At 49.0% G+C, this 7663-nt stretch overlaps 1 protein-coding gene across 1 annotated transcript in view; it reads left to right on the top strand.

Annotated features, from left to right (window-relative positions):
* Positions 1-486: 486 nt before the first annotated feature.
* Positions 487-7663, top strand: part of SLC7A6 (solute carrier family 7 member 6) — a 43762-nt gene continuing 36585 nt past the window's right edge. The window contains exon 1 of the mRNA XM_066637090.1: positions 487-563. The gene's annotated coding sequence lies outside the window, so the exon portion shown is untranslated. The remainder of the gene's footprint in view (positions 564-7663) is intronic.

Below are 7663 nucleotides of genomic sequence, written 5' to 3'. Positions count from 1 at the left end.
TTGGGGCTGCAGCCCCACTGGGGCGGCTCCTACTCGGGAGAGAGCCCCACCACTGAGGGCAGGAAGTCCGTGCAGGAGGGGCGCTGCTCCTTGTTCCCCACAGGCAGGGCGCGGTCATCAGGTCAAGCCGGGCCAGGCTTTGGCCGCTGCTCCCTCAGCGAAGACGCGCCTCAGCATGTTCCCGCCTCAGGGTGCTGAGGGAGCGAGGTGGGGGAGGGGGAGAGCCCGCAGAAGGGGCGGGGCCAAAAGAGGGGGCGTGGCCAAGCGAGCTTGCCTGTCCGAGTTCCCGCCTTAGGGCACTGAGGGAGCGAGGAGGGGAAGGGGCGGGGCCACACGAGCTCGACTTTGCCTGTTCCCGCCTCAGGTCGCTGAGGAGTCCGCAGAAGGGGCGGCGCCAGGCGTGGCGTGGGCGGGCCCAAGTGAGCGCTTGGGGGCGGAGCCGCCTCCTTCACTGAGGAGAGGAAGGAGTCGTCGGAGTGTGCGGACCGGGCTGAGCATCCCATCCCAACGCCGTAGCAGTGGCGCGTCCTGAGGAGCCCGGCCTGGCCGGCAGGGGAGGGGAGGTGAGCCGGGGGGGGGGCTGCTGGCTGGCTGGCTGGCTGGCTGGCCGGCCGGCCGGCCGAAGGAGACCTTCCTGCTCAGAGGAGGCTGCCGGGGGGCGCCTCGAGGGAGGGGTTCACAGCCGGTCGCCTCAGCACTGCACAGGACCTCAGTGCGGCCCCCCAAGATGGTGCCTCCCTCAGTCCCCGGTGGAAGGCGGAGTGCAGGGGCTGGAGTGGCCCACTCCTCCACGCTTCCTCTTCCGCCTGTGCTCTCCGGCCGCCCGCTGTGGTCCTGGGCCAGCGCTGGTCTGGGAGCCTGCACTCCCGTGCGGTGGGCGGGGAGGCAGGTGAGGCAGCGCCTCCCCGCCGGAGTCTTTTGGAAAGCGCCGCTGTGGCCGTGTGAGGCCAACCAAAGCGCCTTTTGAAAGGACTCTAGTGGGGAGGCTCTGCCTCACCTCACCTTCACGCGGCAGCAGCGGGACTACTGTCCCGTCTCCCGTCCCCCCCGCTCACCTCCCAACAACCCTATAGGGTTGGTTTTGGCTGCGAGAAGGAGCGCACTGTGAGATCACGTGTGCACAAGGGCTGCTCCGACACATCTGAAGTGCCCATTCTGCCCCTGATGTGGCAGTGGACAGGCTTCCAGAATGTGGGGAGCTGCTCCCCTGGGTTTAGAGTTTGCCTCTGCAGGAAAGCACTGCATGTGGGGACAGCAGGGGGTGTTGGCTCTGAGTGCATCAAACAGAGGGACCTGGCTGGCAGACGTGCTCCCACTCCCCCTGGGTCTAGGTGCAGCACCAGAAGAGGGTAGTAGTGTGAATGACTACATGCATGCCAATCAACTGTATGTGTACAATATAATAAATGAGTAGACCTTGTGGTGTATGTTCCTTTGAGGGATTCCCCCCTCCATTCATATCACCCTTACCCTCCACTCTGTACTTGCGGAGGAACACTGCTCCATTCGGTTTTATGAAAGGGAGTGAAAAGAGGCTGTCATTGGAGAAAACCTGGGGAAATACACCCAATTACCACTCCATCTTGGGCCCTGTCTTCTCAAGAGGTCTAATGTTTGCAGGTGCTGTGGAGATTGTTTCCCATTAACCTGAAGTCTCCAGCATTCTGCCAGTCCAGGCAAAGTGCCTATTTGTTTGGGCTGGCCCTGCCCTGAGAAGAATTTCCCCTTATCTGTGCTCCCCATGAGAATAAGAGATGAAGAGAAGCTCTTTTCTGTGACTACCCCTGAAGCAGCATCTGTGGCAAATGAACTTGCTGGCAGGTGAAGTGTGTGTTGTGAAGGCATCTTGGCTGGCCACCCCTCCTCCTCCCATCTCAAAGTAGAAAACTAGTTTCCTGCACATTGTATTGTACTGGCCTTAAGTAGGTTGTTTTCAAGAACTTGCAGCCCAAGTCGGAGCATGTACCATTGGAAAGAGTTACTTCTGAGTAAGCCTGCTTGTGTTCATACTGTCAGTGAGGGAGAACCCAGCAGACCCTCACAAACCTATGCTAGAGCGTTCTCTGTTGTTTGTGAGCAGTGCTGAGTGGCTGGGTCATTAGCTTTCCTTTCTTATCCTTGCTGTTGTGTCATTCTGTCAATGCCTGTGTCTTTTTGGGGGGATGCATTCAACCTTCCCATTTTCACCCAGCATAATTCCATCAGAGTTCTACTGTTGTGGTTGTTAGTTGGCTTCTAGGTATAGATACATGCTGCTTATCTGACTTAACTAAACTAGCATAAACTAGTTTTATAGGAGTCACAGTTTTCCTAAAGTATGGGTTCCCTGTATTCCTTTGCAGTGAAGTTTGAAAAAAGAAATACTCGCCTCTGTATCTCTTTATTGCCTATCCCTCATCCATACTTTCCTGCTGATACTTTGTATTCCCATCCCCTTCCTTATTTTTCCTGAACTCACTTCATAATATCAGCAGAGATGATAATGAGCTTTGAAACAGAAGGAAAAGATCCTGTTGCCCAATCAGTTTGCCTTCCTGGAAATCTAGTTTTGAAAAAATGTTTGGATTATTGATACTCTTCTGTAAAACTTGGAACTAGTGCAAGACATTCCTCCAGGAAGTTGCATTAGAGGTATTTTTAAGTAGCAGCAAAAAACTGCCTGAACTGGGGTGGTGGAATTGGTGGCTGTTTGGGATGTGATATTTGCTTCTTTACCATGACAGTGCATTCCTGCTGACAAGTTTGTCCTCAGGCCCCAAGTTTGATTTTATTCCCCTCTGCACTCAGTCTGCTGCTGAAAATAACAAGGACTGATGTTCCTCATCATAGTCACTGTTTGCTCAATGTCTTTCTCTTTTTTTTTTTGCATGCAAGTTAATCTTTGCATGCAAAAGATTGCATGCAAATTTGAGGTTCAATCAGCAGTTGGTCTCAAGCATTAAGACCAAAATTGCTCTAATATCTTTGTCTCTATCCAGGAGTTTTATCCAGTTGATAGTCCCAGGGAGAACCAGGGGACATCCACTAAAATTGAGTGTTGGGAGAGTCAAGACAGACGAAAGAAAATATGTCTTTACTCAGTGTGTGGTTGGTCTGTGGAACTCCTTACCACAGGATGTGGTGACAGCATCTGGCCTGGGTGGCTTTAAAAGGGAATTGGACAGGTTTCTGGAGGAAAAATCCATTACCGGTTACAAGCCATGATGTGTATGTGCAACCTCCTGATTTTAGAAATGGGCTATGTCAGATGTAAGAAAGGGCAGCAGGATGCAGGTCTCTTGTCTTATGTGCTCCCTGGTGGGCTGCTGTGAGATACAGGAAACTGAACTAGATGGGCCTATGGCAGTGTTTCTCAATGCTTGTCCTTTGCAGTACCAGTTCACACAGTCCACCTAAGTACCGTGTACCAGCGGAAATAATTGGCAATGACCTCATCACTAGTTACTTCTGGTTTGGGAGGCTAGACGCAACACAACAAACACCACTAAGACTTAGTGGACTGGAGGGCTCTTTCGAGCACAAAAAAACATGCTTTAGAGCCTTCTACCACTGTTTGTTATGTTCCGCTCCTGGTCTAACTACTGGGCAGCAGTGGTCTGAGGGTCCCACAAGTACCACCAGACACCACCTCAAATGCTGCTGGTGGTACCCATACCCCTCGTTGAGAAGCACTGTTCTTGGGTGAAAATATAGAAGGCACAACTTAGTGTGGCTATAATATTCCTGGTCACTTACTATAGTAAGGATTATTGGGGACTGAAGGTTTGTGTGCTCTCATTGCATTTGTACGTTAATCTGATAGCTTTAACCATGCCTAAAGTTTAGATCTCCATTGACTTTGACCATGGTTAACCTATGACCAGTGAGCTGGCTTGAAAAACCCTTTGCAAGAGAGAACCGTGATTATGATGCATGCAGCTGTACCTTTAACCACAGTGAGGGCTGTCAGATGAAGTTCATCTGGTATGAGAAGCAAGAAGGGAGTGTACAATCCCACAGTGCCTTACCAATTTATTAACTATGGTTAGAGATCAGGCATTTTATATCTGTACTGTATCTGTTCATGTAAATTTAAAGCATAACTGATAATTATGGAACACAATTCTCAGACTTTGATATTGGAGAGGATGTCTCTTGGAACATGTCCTTTTTTGAAGGGCAGAAAGGGGGAATGTGATGGTGCTTGTAATGTTGTGTGGTGTCACCCTTAGTGTGTAGTACTGGAAGTGCACCTGAGGCCCAGAACAAATGTGCAAAAACCCATGCGGAAGTGGACATTAGTGTTTTGGGATGCAGATCCCTTATCTGTGAGACATCCTTATCTGTGAGACATTCCCTCAGTAAAACCAAGTGCTTTTCCCCCCTTTATTCTATGAGTTCTGAATCTTCCATGCAAGTTTTGAATGTATGATAGGAAAACTCATGTGGTTTCTGGTATCAGTGAGTTTTGGGAGAAGATGAGATGTTATCCTAGATTGACTCCCAGTGGAACTTTCTTTTGCTACAGTTTGTCTATTCCTTGTGTTCAGCTTTACAAGGCAACCATCCGCCCCCATTTTAGGTAAGTAGGAGGAAAAGATAGAACAGTAGATCTAGCTCAAATTTTGGTGAATCATTTTTGAATTGACTAATTATGGAGGAAAGTGGTACAGTATTCTTACTTTTCCAGCTATTCTTGTCAGCAATGAGGGACTTCTTCTCCATAGGAGGAATCTTTCATGGGTTGCAGAGGAGTTGAGAACTTTCATAGACATATGGCAAGAAGAGGCTGTCCACACAGCACTTGCCAAAACTTACTGAAGTTGTGGAGCAGTCCCACTACATTTCAGAGAAGCCAAAGGACAAGGGCTATCAGAGGGACCTTGAACCAAAGCCAAGCAACTTCAGAGGCACAACAAACTAGTCAACTAGAGCTGAGGTATTCAAACTGTGCGTCCCGCCTCCCTAGTGAGGCGTGGCTAGCCGCCAGGGGCATGGTGAGGCACCTGGGGAGAGAGGTGGCCATAGCTGCTCAGCTGCACATGCTGCCTACTGATTTGCCGCTTTTCTGCAACAGTGAATGAGGTGGGTGGGGCATCATGGGGTGGGCAGGCAGGGCAGGGAGTATGAAACATGGTGGGGGGAGGTGTGAGCGAAGGCTGGCTTCTGGCAGGCTTCAAACTGGGAGGGAAGAGTAAGTACAAGCAGCTCAGCGCTTTCCTTCCTGGGAAGGAGGGAGCTAGCCTGCTCCTAGTTGGGGGGGGGGTGTCCAAATGCCCCAGCCTGCATTCCTCCATCTTGCCTGGGGGGAATAGGGGTGACATCTGCATGTTGGGGTGTATGTGTGTAAGCATGCCCCATCTACTTTGGGGGTGAGTTGTAATTTTGCTGGGTGTGGCTGCAATCCTTTCCACACTTTCCTGGGAGTAAGCCCCATTGACTCAAATGGGACTTACTTCTGAGTAGACTTACATAGGCTTGAGGTCTGTGTCAGGTTAACCTCACCTTTCTTTTTCCTCCCCCTTAAAAAAAAAAAAGCACTACTCTTGATGGCTTTGTCTCCAAAACTTGATTAAAAAATAAAAATACCCATTCCTTTTCAGTCATCCCCCTTTTTCCTCCTGCCTCCTTTTTTGGGGGGTGGGGGTACTCTGTTGGCTGCTATTGTAAGACAAAAGGCACAATCCTACCTAGGTCTACTCAGAAGTAAGTCCTATTGTGTTCAATGGGCATTACAGCCAGGAAAGTGAGGTTAGGATAGCAGCCAGTCTCTGGGTCTCAGTTTGCATCAATTTGCAGTTAGCAGATACACACAAAACAAAGTCTTCCCCTCCCCCAGCAAATTCATCCCTTCCCCCTCCCTTTCCACAACCCTCCAGGTGTGCTGCTGCCCCCCCCCCAAATTTGCCAAGTAATATTGTTGCATTTATTTGCCAATAGTATTACATTTAACAAAGTCAAAACCAGTTTGATCAGATATGATGCAACATGTTCTAAGTGTAAGCCATGTAGGTTTTTATTCGAATGTAAAAGAATAAACATTGCTTTACAACATACTGAATTTCAGCTGATGGATTAGAACTCAAAAGTGTGGCATGCCCTCCTATAAGCCTTGATAGCTAAAATGTACTCTTTCAAGGCAATTCATCTCTGAATGCCAAGTGCTGGGGCTATACCGTAGAGAGGTTGTTGTTCTCTTGCACTGTTTATAAACTTCCCAGGGGCATATGACTGATGCACAGAGTTGTGGTATTAGATGGAGTTAAGGAACTTGTTCAAAACCCAAGCAGTACAAGGCGTTCAAACTCAAAGCTATTTAACATATGAAGAACCCTGCTGGATCAGGCCATAGGCCAATCTAGTCCAGCCTCCTATATCTCACAGTGGCCCACCAGATGCCTCAGGGAGCGCACAGGACAAAAAGAGATCTGCATCCTGATGCCCTCCCTTGCCTCTGGCATTCTGAGGTAACTGACTTTTAAAATCAGGAGGTTGCACATACCCATCATGGCTTGTAACCTGTGATGGACTTTTCCTCCAGAAATTTGTCCAGTCCCCTTTTCAGAGCATCTAGGCCAGATGCCATCACCACATACTATGGTAAGAAGTTCCACAGACTAATGACATGCTAGGTAAACTTTTTTTGTCTGTTCTAATTCTCCCAACACACAATTTTAGTGGATGTCCCCTGGTACTGGTGTTATGTGAGAAGAAAAGAACATCACTCTATCCATCCCCTGAATAATTTTGTATGTCTTAATCATGTTCCTTTCAGGCGCCTTTTTTCTAGACTAGGCGTGTCCAAAATTTTTGGCAGGAGGGCCACATCATCTCTCTAACACTGTGTCGGGGGCAGGGGAAAAAATTAATTTACATTTCCAATTTGAATAAATTTACAGAAATTTACATAAATGAATATATTGTTCAGCTCACGCAAGAGGTCAAAAGTCACCCTCACACTGAGAGCAGTTGCGTCAGGCCAGTGTGGGCTCCAGTAAGTCTTCAGAGGGCCAGAGGCTCATTGGAAACTGGGAACTTCCTGCGGGCCAGATTGGGAGACCCCGAGGGCCGCATGTGGCCCCTGGGTCGGGGTTTGGGCACCCCTGTTCCAGAGTGAAGTGTCCCAAATGCTGTAGGCTTTCCTCGTAAGGGAGGTGCCCCAGCCCAGTCTTTGACCCCATATTTGCTTCTAAGTAATAGAGCAGTACAAAGAATGTATGTGTGTATTGTAAAGTGTTCAAAACATAGCATGTATTTAAAAAATAATGGTGGGAGTGGTTGAGAAAGGTTGGCATCAACCCTAACCCTTGATGCATTTCACTGAATGCTGTTGCTGTCCTGGTTTACTCATGCAATTTCAGGTTCTGACCTATGGCACAAGCTGGGTGGGTATGGCCTCTGCTAAAGTAGTCCTATCATCCAGCTTTGGACCTAGCAACACCACAAGCATCCTTGTGCGTGTTCTTTAAAAAGCTGAGAACTCATATCACAGGTTTGTCCAACTGAATGATTTAAGACCACCTGGTCAGGCCAGGATGCCGAGCCAGCTGCTTCATGCCAGTCCCAGAAGCACAATCTATTTATCTGGGCAAAAAGTTGAACTATGAAGGTGGGCAGTCCCTGAAGTGACCTATTTATCTGTGTCTTCCCAGCAGTGGTGCCGAATATAGAGTCTCCGGACCAG

This window comes from Tiliqua scincoides, chromosome 9 (assembly GCF_035046505.1).
Source record: "Tiliqua scincoides isolate rTilSci1 chromosome 9, rTilSci1.hap2, whole genome shotgun sequence".
NCBI classification, from domain to species: domain Eukaryota; kingdom Metazoa; phylum Chordata; class Lepidosauria; order Squamata; family Scincidae; genus Tiliqua; species Tiliqua scincoides.
Note: the sequence above shows the minus strand (reverse complement) of the source record. Positions and strands in the feature narration are given on the sequence as shown.